At 41.2% G+C, this 12,257-nt stretch overlaps 1 protein-coding gene across 2 annotated transcripts in view; it reads left to right on the forward strand.

Annotated features, from left to right (window-relative positions):
* The first annotated feature begins 5,492 nt into the window (after positions 1 to 5,492).
* LOC125448602 (nucleotide-binding oligomerization domain-containing protein 1) overlaps positions 5,493 to 12,257 on the forward strand; it is a 61,858-nt gene continuing 55,093 nt past the window's right edge. For both annotated transcript variants that reach the window (XM_059652774.1, XM_059652783.1), the window contains exon 1: positions 5,493 to 5,614. The gene's annotated coding sequence lies outside the window, so the exon portion shown is untranslated. The remainder of the gene's footprint in view (positions 5,615 to 12,257) is intronic.

The raw sequence follows: 12,257 nt of genomic DNA on the forward strand, positions 1-12,257 counted from the left end.
TCTGCACAGCAGCGTGCTGCAATTTTTTACCATTTAAAACATAGTCCATTTTGCTGTTATTCCTACCAAAATGGATTCTCTCTGTCCTATTACTTGTCTTGAAAACTATAATAATCTCTGCTGAGCCCTCTCTCCATTTTAACTTTTCAGTAATTTTCCATGCGATTGAACCCCTCCCCCATCTGTTATTTTTTTAAAAGCCTTATCTATTGCCGTACTTATGATTCAGATAGCGCCCATCCCATTGGCACAGCTTCAATTCTTCCCTGGTACTGGTGTCAATGTATCTTGAATTTGAACGAAAAGAACCGTGTGTGCTGTAAATCAGGAACAAAAACAAAGTTGCAGGAAAAGCTCAGCAGGTCTGGCAGCATCTGTGAAAGAGAAAACATAGTTAATGTTTCTGGTTGGTGGCCCTTCCTCAGAACTGATGGCTGGGAAAACGTCAGGTTATATGCAGAAAATAGGGAGGTGGGTGGGGTAGGGAGTAAACGATAGGATAGAGTCCAAAGAGAGAGAGAAAAAGACAGTTGGACAGACCAAGGAGTTGCTAATGATCAGGTTGGGAGGGTGAATAGTTGTTAATGGGGTCTGTTAGTGACTAACAACAGGGGGTATGTAGTGGCAGACTATGTGGTAACAAGGCTTTGTGTGTGGGATGTGGGTCTGGGACATGGGACAATTTAGATCCTAAACTTATTGAACTCAGTATTGAGTCTGGAGAGCTGTAGGGTCCCCAAGTGGAAAATGAGGTGTTGTTCCTCCAGCTTGCATTGGGTTTCACTGGAACACTGCAGCAAGCCGGAGTCAGAGATGTTGGCCAGAGAGCAGGGTGGTGCATTGAAATGGCAGGCAACAGATAGTTCAGGGTCTTTTTTGCGAGTAGATGTTCTGTGAAGTGATCGCCAAGTCTACGCTTTGTTTCCCCAGTGTAGAGGAGACCACATTGTGAGTGGCGAATGCAGTAGACTAGATTCTGGGAAGTGCAGGTGAAGTGTTGCTTCACTTGGAAGGTATGTTTGGGCCCTTGGATATGGGGAGGGAGGAGGTAAATGGGCAGGTGTTGCACCTTTGCCGGTTACAGGGGAAGGTGTCGTAGGGCTGTGGGGAGGTGTTGTGGGTGAAGGGAGTGTGGACCAAGGTGTCCCAGAGGGAACGGTCCCTGTGGAAGGCGGACAAGGGAGGGGAGGGGAATATGTGTCTGGTGGTGGCTTTTTACTGGAGGCCTGCTGGGCTTTTCCAGCAACTTTGTTTTTGTCTCTTGAGTTTGAAGCCATTTATCCCACCCCAATTACATTTACCAGTTTAGTTTTGTTAACTTTTAATTAACTCATAGCTCAGGCAGTAATCAAGAGACTGTTTACCTTTCTCGTTCTGTTTCTTAATTTAGCTCCTAGCTGCTCATCTTCTCTCAGCAAAATCCCTTCTAAATATATTGTTGCTAATCTCCTGGACCACGATAACTGGATCTTTCCCCTGCCACTCCAAGTTCTTCTGCAGCCCAGATGAGAGATCCTGAACCCAAGCACCAGGCAAGCAACACAGCCTTGGGATTCCCAATCTTGGCCTCAGAGAATAGTGCAGATAGCAAGAACTGCAGATGCTGGAGTCAGAGTCAATATAGTGTGGAGCTGGAAGAACACAACAGGTCAGGCAGTATCAGAGGAGCGGGGAAGTCGACGTTTCATCTAGTCCCCTGACTACACAGTTCCCAATTACAACTGCATTTCTCTTTTCTCTCCTTTCTTGTCTGTATTATGGTGATACAATCGCCGCTCTCAACCATACAGGGAGCAAGAATCTCAAACCTGTTAGACAAGTTCAAAGGCGGAGGCTCTTCTGGAGTACCTCCTGGATCCCTCTACCTGTCTCATTCCTAGGCACATCCTCCTGCCCCAGACTGAATTCAAGATACTTAATCTAAGGGCTGCGACTGTCTCTGAAACACAGCGTCCAGGTACTCTTCCCCATCTTGACACGTTATAGTGTTCAAAGCTCAGACTGCAGCCAGTCAACTCTGAGTCACAGTTCACCAAAAAGCCAACACTTGCTATAGATACATTCACTATCAACCACAATGGGGTCCAAAAGCTCCCACATCTTGCAGTACAACACATCACCTGGCCCTGTATCTCAATTTTATTTACCTAGTTCGTAATTTGACTTTTAAAAATGCCCTCGTCTTTTAGCTTGTAATCTAAAGACAACTATTATTAACTCTACAGATAGTAGGAACTGCAGATGCTGGAGAATCTGAGATAACAAGGTGTAGACCTGGATGGACACAGCAGGCCAAGCAGCTTCAGAGGAGCAGGAAGGCTGACGTTTTAGGCCTAGACCCTTCTTCAGAAAAATGAAGAAGGGTCTAGGCCTGAAACGTCAGCTCCTCTGATGCTGCTTGGCCTGCTGTGTCCATCCAGCTCTACACCTTGTTATCTACCGTTAACTCTATCTATACCTCTCACTATTTTATAAATTTCTATCAGGTCATCTCTGATTCCAGTATAACTGCGGCGCATTTGTTCACGCCACCATAAAATTCTCTGATCTACTTTTTACTTGAGGTTACCCCTTGTCCTTTTCTATGGTTAACCTGAACCTGGTGATAGTGTGATCACTATTCACTAACAATGTTGATATTTCCCCTATTTACCGTCAATCTGAAAGTAACCCAGATGAAGAAAAATTAGAGTTAATGTTTTGGATCTGGTGACCCTTCCTCAGACCTGGACCCGAAACTTTAACACTGATATTTCTTCACAGGTGCTGCTTGACCTGCTGAACTTTGCCAGTGACCTTCTGTTTCTGTTCCTACTTTACAGCAACTGCAGTTCCGAGTTTTTATGAAAGTGATCTGTTATAGATAGTCAAATTGACATCTATTACCAACCAATGAATTTACAATTTTCCTGTGATGTTATTCTTGTGCTGAGGCCCTGATCCTGGGCTTCAATTTATCCTCTTAGAAAAAACCTTACAAACTAAGACTGGAAAAAGCAAGCAAAAAAGCACTTCTTCCCAGAAATTCCCAGGGTGTCTCTAAAATTCCTGAACTATATATTCACTCAGGCTGTGTCTCACTATAGATATGGTCTTTCCTTTCTGACCGTGCAAAGCTTGCTGATTGTGTACTTTCAACAGCCCCCCTCTTAAATCAAGCTGAGATGAACTGAGTGATAATGGGAACTGCAGATGCTGGAGAATCCGAGATAATAAAGTGTGAAGCTGGATGAACACAGCAGGCCAAGCAGCATCTCAGGAGCACAAAAGCTGATGTTTCGGGCCTAGACCCTTCATCAGAGCTAGGCCCGAAACGTCAGCTTTTGTGCTCCTGAGATGCTGCTGGGCCTGCTGTGTTCATCCAGCCTCACATTTTAGTATCTGAGATGAACTGAGATGACTGACACTAGTCAAGTTTCAACAGCAATCAACACTTATTGAAACTCTACTCAACCTTCAGGTTCTGACTATTAACTGTCCATCAGTCAGCTGAATCAGTTACCTTATCCACCTTTTAACAGACAACCAAATTTCAAATTTTTAAAATGGAGAAGAGGAAGAAAGAATTGCCAATTCTGTTCACATGCTGCTTCCAAATTCCCCAAACTATATACTCACCCAGTCTGCGTCTCACTCTGGATGTGATCTCTGCTTCCGGACTGTGTGCATTTACAGTCCATATGGTTCTAGCTACAATATCAACTTATAAGTACAACAACCTATTTTAAAAACTCCTTTTTATCAAGTTTTCTCCCCTTCAGTTTGTAGCTATGATGTTGGTATCTTCACCTTCAGTAAAGACAGGAGCAGAGTACTCTTTTAATACCTCAGTCATGGCATTTGGCTTCAAGAATCGATCTCTTTTGGATCCCAAATGCTTCATTTCTTGGAACTTGTAAAAATATTTATATACTAATACTGCTTAATATGCTATTGGATTCTCTTTTCTCTTGGCTGCCAATCTTTTGGTATACTTCCTCTTTGACTTGGATTTCCTTTCACACTTCCCCTCTGAACTTTTCACATTCAGACTGGTTCTCATTTATGTTATCAACCCAACATTTGATCCTCTCCCTCTTTTATCGGAATTGCTATTTTGTCACCCTGGCTCAGCCTCCCCTAACTTTCAAATGGTGCAAATTTATCTAAAACTGTCTCCTCTTTAAAGGACCCATTGCAGTTTTGTCTGTATATAGAGCCATACAGCATGGAAACTGATCCTTCAGTTCAACTAGTCAATGCTGAACATAATCCCAAACTGTACTAGTTCCACCGCCTGCTTCCGGCCCATATCCCTCCAAACCTTTTCAACTCACTTATCTATCCAAATATCTTTTAAACATTGTAATTGTACCCGCATCCACCATTGCCTCAGGAAGTTCATTTCACATGCAAACCACCGTCTCTATAAAAAATTTGCCTCTCATGTCTTTTTAAAAAATCTCTCCTCTTAGCTTAAAAACGTGCTCCCTAGTCTTGGAATCTCCCATCCTAGAGAAAAGATAGTTACCATTAACTCTATCCATACCTCCCATTATTTTCTAAACTTCTTTTGATTCCAGTATAACTGGGGCACATCTGTTCCCACCACCATAAAATCCTCTGATCTACTTTTTACTTTTGATTACCCCTTGTCCTTTTCTATGGTTAACCTGAACCTGATGATAGTGTGATCACTATTCACTAACAATGTGGAAGAAATGGGGAAGAGGCAGGAGCATGATATGAGTCAAGATGCTCACTGTGACAGCTAGTGTAACATGATGGGCTGAATGGCCTCCTTCTGCACCATAACACTTCTGTTATATTCCCCAAATGTTCTCTAACACTTGGTGCACTTGATTCGTTTCTCAGAAACAAAATCCAAGTAAATCTCCCCCCCACTCCATAATTAGATTAGAAACATACTTTGTTGCAGCAAATTGGCTTGAACACACTTCAGAACCTCTCTGTGCCCCTTCTACTACAATTATCCCAGCATAAAATGTAGGGGCAGACCATTCAGCCCCTCAAATCTCCTGTGCTATTCAACAGGATCACAGCTAATCTGTCCCACGGTTCAACTCGTCTTTCACACCAGCGCATGGTAACTTTCAATTCCTCTCTCCCAACACCCTCGTTTATTAGACGTCCCAAATGGGCCACTATTTCAATCACCAGTGCAGTCCAAAGGCTACATTGGTGATTACAGTTAAAAACTGAAGTTTGCAAATTATTAAGTTTGATGGTGTTTCTACTCAAGGTCAATTGCTTGTAAAGGAAGGGTAAATCATTGTTACAAAACACCATCACCTAATTATTTTAGGACTGTGATAATTTTAAACATTGTAATGCATGTTTTAGCACATGTAAAAAAAATCCAAGAAATTAAACATAAATATTAACCGGGAATGAAGTACATGGCGGGGGGGGAGGAATTATTTTTTGCCATTTCAGCAATGCTAAGGGGGCAGGGTGAGGGTAACCTCCCACAAGTTAGTTGGGATGTTCTCTGGGAGTTAGCTGCCCGCTGTTTCCTGGTTCAGTTCGAGCCGGTGCTTCTGACTCGCTTCGCTCCCGGCAGCTGGGGGGCTTCCAGCTGATCGGCCCGATCACCGGCAGCAGCCGCTTCGAGGTGAGAGCGGGGACGGGGTGGAGCAGGGAGTATGCAAAAGGCCCGTGACCCAGGGTAAAGTCCGAGACCAGCCCTGACAGAGGGTCCCCTCCACTCCTCAGGGTATTCCTTTACACAAAGCTGCAGCTAATGGGAACCGCGGCTGGTGAGAGGGATGGGAAAGGGTCGGGGTGGGGGGGAGGAAGAGAGGGGTAGGGGAAGGGAAGAGGTACGCAGATATTTTGTAGGGAATGGGGGAGGATGGAGAGAAGGGGAACCTCTGAAAATTGCATGAGGAGGGGTTGTACTGGGGCAATGCACTTGAGGGGCAGAATGGGGAGGGGAGAGGGTGTCCTGTTCTGGCTGAGTGGGGAGGTGAGAAGGCCCTGAGGCATAGGAGTGACAAAGAATTATGTGGTTGGAGGCCTGGAGAGAGGATCCTGAGAGAGGCTTATGAAGAAGAGAGGGAGAGAACCGAGGGGTTGAGATAGGGAGACAGCCCCAGAGGCTGGTTATTGGGACACTGGCCTGAACCTTTAGAGCAGACTGGGGCCTGGGCTAGGGAGAGTGGCCTGGCGTTTGTGATGGCAACAGTGGGAAGCCCTGACATGGGTGTACATCCTAAAACCAATCATCTGGTCATGACCACTTTACTGAATTCAGACATCTTGGCTATGTGCGGTTTGGGTGCTGCATTTCCCACATTAAAACAGAGACTAAACGTCTTTTCCTGTAACATGTTTTTGAGATCCTGAGGTCATGAAAGGTGTGGTACGAATAGAAATCTTTCTTTAATGCCATGCCTGGCACTTTGCTGAGAAGACAAATCTAATGATCTCTGTGACTATGTCACAGGCTGTTGAGTTGGAGAATATTGTTACATATAATTCAGATAGGAAAGGAGTGGCAAGCTTCTCTCCCTGGGAACTTTAGTGAAGTAACTGGATTTTGCAATAATCCAAATTCTTGCATTCAAATACCACAGATTACCCGATTTTATTTAATTTTGCAATTTGCCATGATGTGGTTTGATCTTATAACTCTGGAACACTAGCCTACTGTGATGAGCCCAGGAACACCAAACACATTAGAAATGTGTATCCATGTTTGCACTCATATATGCTGTTAGACTGCTTAAAAATAGAAAGAACTGGCAGATGCTATAAATCAGAAACAAAAACAGAAGTTGCTGGAAAAGCTTAGTGTATCTGGCAGCATCTGTGCAGCAAAATCAAATGTGATGGCCCTTGGAAGGGCCTCTGCACCTGAAACATTAACTTTGATTTTATTTTCCACAGATGCTGCCAGATACACTAAGCTTTTCCAGTAACTTCTGTTTTTGTTCCTGTTAAACTGCATGTTGTTATTGCACGTTGAAGAAAAACTAATTCAAAAATAGCAGCAGTGGAGGTTATCTTTTACTCCATGTTACTGAATGTCAGTAACCAAGAGTTTCTTTTATGGGTCAAATCGGTCAGTTATGAATAATGCATTTGAGGACTACTCAGAAAAACAACATTTTAAGTCATTGCATAGCAACTGTATGAGCTAATTTGAGAGGAAATGCAATACCTCCTGCACAGAAAGGTTGTTGCATAATCTGATGAATAGTGTGTGTTTTCCAGCTGCAAATAGTTTTTCTGTCCATTACAGGAATTTATTCCATTTGAAAACATAAACATACTCACTTAACAGGGAAATAGATACTTATTTTAGGTCTAACTGAACATTTACAGCAGATGTTATTTTCTTCTTGGATAAATATTCATATTGACTTAGATTGAAATTACAGCACAAAACAAGTTAATCGCACAACTTGCATTTTGTTATAATCAGGTAAAGAGTCATGGAATAGATCCCTTCCTTTCATTTGAGAACATGTGTTTCTGATTGCTAATTCAAGGGGTGTTTAACTATTTAGATGTGATATAAAAGACACACAAACAGGTTTCTTTTAACATTTTAAAAAGGAAAGGGAAATAGTATTATACCTAACCTGCTTTAATTAAAATAATCTAAAATGAGTTCTGTCTTTCATACACTCCATGTACTCAACCACAAGCATACAAAAGTTAGAATGATTAGGTAGATTAAGCTGTCTTTTTGGAGTCTAATAAAAGTTAAATGCATATGGGGCCTGTAGATTGATGACTTGGATAGTTTCAGGTTGAGCTTGTTGGACCTTCGGAATTCAGTCGCGAGATTAATCAAATATGTTGATGGTTGATGGGTAACTTTCAATCTGTCCTTCTAGTGCCAGCAGCTACTGAGCTACTTCTCAACACAATGCCTGTGGATGAGTGGCAGGTTGGCAGACAGGGCTCAAACTTGCAGGCCAAAATGAATAAAAGAAGAATGGCGCACATAGGGATTTCTGCTTCTTCAGCATCTGTTTTGTGGCCTGGAGTAAAGTAATTTCTAAACTATGAAATAGAACTACTCGGTTTGTCGGATGATCTTCCCTCCGCCTGACCATTTATCCAAGGATGGGGATAGATAGTGGATTCCAGGTATATGGATCACATGATAAGATTGTTTGGGTTAATTCCTTTCTCAGGAAAGTTCAATGACTGAGATGCTTTGTCTAATGCTTGACCATCAACTGCTTGATCACCGAGATGTTGTTGGAATGCTTTGTGATTGGGTTAGGTGATGTCCCTCTTTCAAGTTAATTGTTTCTTGTGGAGTTTTAATAGGCTGACTCTATTTCAATTTTGTGAACATGAATAGATAATATTAATGTAACTGTTGGAATTAAGATTTCAAAAGAGAGGTAAATAGGTGTTGGTTATACCTGTGAGAGCTTTTTAAAAGAAAAATAAGGATATTCTTAATAGAACAGTGATCTAAATCCAGCATTTTGTCACAAAGCAAGTAATTCAGTTCCCTGTGGTGTTAACAGAACAATGCTTATACTTCTGAATTTACAATAGATACGGAAAACATATCTTTGTTTTCAGTTCAGAAGAATCTTGGATTGAGCAAGTTTTTGTAATTCAGTTCAGAAACACCTGAGTTGAGTTCACAAACAAGATTAGATTCTCCCTTGAAGTAGTTCAGGGAACCAGTTCCCCTCAACAGAGGAGTTCAGTTTGTGAATCTTCCAATCCAGAGAGTTTGGTTAGAAATTTGAAAGAGGCAGCTATTAGAACAGAGGCAGTTTAGACACTCGGATATCTGGCTTGCCAAATGCACAGGAACTGCATTGAGTCAGTTAAGTAGAAAGTTAAGGAATTCAGATAGGGCTGTAATTTCACTAGTCTGGAATGCCTAATGGATTGTGTTGTTAAACAGTTGCAAGTTTGTTTTTCAGTGTGATTGACGATCATTCAGTCTTCTATATCAAGCTTATTTTTCTTTTGTGTAATAAACCCTTTTTTTTGATTTTATAAAAAAAATCTGCAGCCCCAAGTGAATATGTTTCAAAGACTAACCACCACGTTCTAACAAAAAAAAGTCAAGCTGGCGTTTATTCTAGGATCTGAAGTGCCCAGCAGTACTATTAGCTAGGATCATAACGACATTGAAGTTCATGATTCACAGTCATGCAGAGGTTAAGCCATCTTAGAAGCTGCTATAAGTCATTAGAATACCATTTCAGTCTTTTAAAATTCAATTAGCAGTTTTCAGCTAGAAAATACATAAAGTAGTTCTGAACAAAAACAAAGTTGTTGGAAAAGCCCAGCAGGTCTGGCAGCACCTGTGAAAGAAAAATCAGTTAACATTTTGGGCCTGGTGACCCTTCCTCAGAACTGATGGTGCCTGGGAAAACTTCAGTTTATATTATTTTAAAAAGTAGTTTTGATATTATTCATGACTTTAAGTTAGTTTATGTCGCATCTTGAAAAAAACAAAATATTCCAATGTCCAACTGACCAATACCAGTGATTATGACTTCATGAGCCTATCAATGTGTCTTTCTATTTCTTTTCTCGCTCCTGCATTATGTAACCTGTCTTTATGTGCATCCATGTTATTCACCTCAACTACTTAATGTGGGTGGAATTTCGATATTCTGGCTACTTTGTCCAGGTAGATAAGTTTCTCTTGCATTCATTATTGAATTTATGAGAGAATACTTGAAATTTATGACTCCTAGTTTTGCATTCTGTCTAAAAGCATCAATATCATCCCTTCCCAACTAGGCTGTCAAATCTGTTCATGATTTTGAAAACTACTTTCAGGACATCCCTCTGCCTTTTTTTCTTTTAGTGTAACGAACTATGGCCTTTTCAGTCTTGCCTGCTATTTGTAAGACTTCTCTCCTGGTATCATGTTTGTGTTGTGACTAACTCGGGAAGCAGGCAAAAAATCAAGCCACCCTATTCCTGGAGTCCATAAGACCATAAGACATAGGAGTGGAAGTAAGGCCATTGGGCCCATCGAGTCCACTCCACCATTTAATCATGGCTGATGGGCGTTTCAACTCCACTTCCCTGCAGTCTCCCCGTAGCTTTTGATTCCTTGTGAGGTCAAGAATTGATCAATTTCTGCCTTGAAGACATTTAACATCCCAGCCTCCACTGTGCTCCGTGGCAATGAATTCCACAGGCCCACCACTCTTTGGCTGAAGAAATGTCTCCTCATTTCCGTTTTAAATTTACCCCCTCTAATTCTAAGGCTGTGCCCACGGGTCCTAGTCTCCCCGTATAATGGAAACAACTTCCCAGCGTCCACCCTTTCTAAGCCATACATTATCTTGTAAGTTTCTATTAGATCGCCCCTCAACCTTCTAAACTCTAATGAATACAATTCCAGGATCCTTAGCTGTTCATGGTACATTAAACCTACCATTCCAGGGATCATCCGTGTGAATCTCCGCTGGACACGCTCCAGGGCTAGTATGTCCTTCCTGAAGTGTGGTGCCCAAAATTGGACACCGTATTCTAAATGGGACCTAACTAGAGTCTCATAAAGCCTCAGAAGCACATCGCTGCTTTTATATTCCAACCCTCTTGAGATAAAGAGTCATTACAAAATGTAAAGTATGTGCAGTTCTCCAATTTACCTGACCTTCAGATCCAACTTAATAGAAAATTTCTGCACTGAACAAGAATCACAAAACATCACAAGTACTTAGACCTTCCTGTAGATAAACACTTATAAACCATTGACATGTAATACTTAAATTTAACCCCACGCACACGCACACAGGGTCAAATAAATTATGGACGGTCCAGAAGTCTTCGTTCCCAGGTGTTTTTTTTGTTGAGATTATCTTAATCATTCTTCTGCTGCTCAGTATGTTGCTTCAGTCATCTTTCTTCAGTTGCTTCCGCTGGTCCGTTTATTAAAAGTCTCTGACTGAAACTTATGGCATTCAACCACTAATGCAGGAAAGATAAACAGGTTTTCTTCACATTTATAATATACTGAAGAAAATAGAGAGTGTATTCCTAAGCTGGGAAGAACCAAAAACTACTATCATTGATGACTGGTCACTAGCTCGTAGACCAGTCAACATCTTTTGCCAGTAACGGCTACACTTCTACACCCACTCAGCTCCAAATTATCTGCAACTCGGAATCCAATTCATGCTTGTTCAAACAGTTGTTTACATAATGCTTGGCTTGGGTGTCAAAACTGCAGCCACTCTTTTGGATTTTGAAACAGATTTGTCTCATTTTAGCCCCAACTTTTTTTTAAAAAAAAGAAAAATACAAAGGATTCCAACAATGATAAATCTCTCTTGAATCTTATCGAGTAACTATTTAACTTTGTCCAGACTGTGTGCATGACTTGAAAAGGCAAATATTTGTTAGGCTGCATGATACATTCGAGGAATAGGCCTAATTGGACCGCTTTCTAAAGGAGTTAGCACAAGTATTATGGCCTGAAATGTCCTCCCCTTATGCAATATGCATTGATTGAGTTCCTCACTTGCCTCTGATACTCTGATTGTAGATTCCAAAATTTGACAGACCAGGAACCTCAAAGATAATTGATATCTATATATTAGTGGAATAATGGAGAATTGTATAATGACAGCAGACCCTCTAATACTTGTACCTGGATCAGATTCTCCATTCTTCAAAGCACTGTGAAAGCAGCTTCCGCCACATGGACTCCATCAGTTTAAGAAGAGGACTACAGACAGGAACTGACAATGAATATCATCCATCTCATCAATGAATTTTTTTTTTAAAAAAAAGCAAAGACATCTGAAGATAGTGTATTGAGGGGACTGAATTCTTCAAATGCTTCCTTACACATTCCACTGAAAGGACAGACTACAACATATGCTGTGATCATGCCCCTGCATTCAACCATTCTAAGCAGCAATTTTCACAGTTCAATGAGAATATGGAGATTCACAGTTTGTAAGACACAGTATACACACACACACACATTGAAATGCCATGACAATTTTAGAGTATCTTTACCAGTGTGAACTGCAGTCAATTAGGAAGAGTCATAGCCACATTTTTGGGGGATGGACAATAAATGCTAAACTAGATGATGATGCCATTCATGCATTACAGCAGTGACTACAGCTCAGAAGTATAGATTGGCTGTAAAATGCTTTCAGATGGCTTGTGGTTATGAAAGGTGCTATATAAATGCAACTCTCTTTTATTCCTATCCCACAAATGAATTAAAACCACTTTTTGATGACTCCAACAAATATATTCACATGCTGTTTTATATAAAGAAACTTTTGTGA

Source organism: Stegostoma tigrinum, chromosome 2 (genome assembly GCF_030684315.1).
Source record: "Stegostoma tigrinum isolate sSteTig4 chromosome 2, sSteTig4.hap1, whole genome shotgun sequence".
Taxonomy (NCBI): Eukaryota; Metazoa; Chordata; class Chondrichthyes; order Orectolobiformes; family Stegostomatidae; genus Stegostoma; species Stegostoma tigrinum.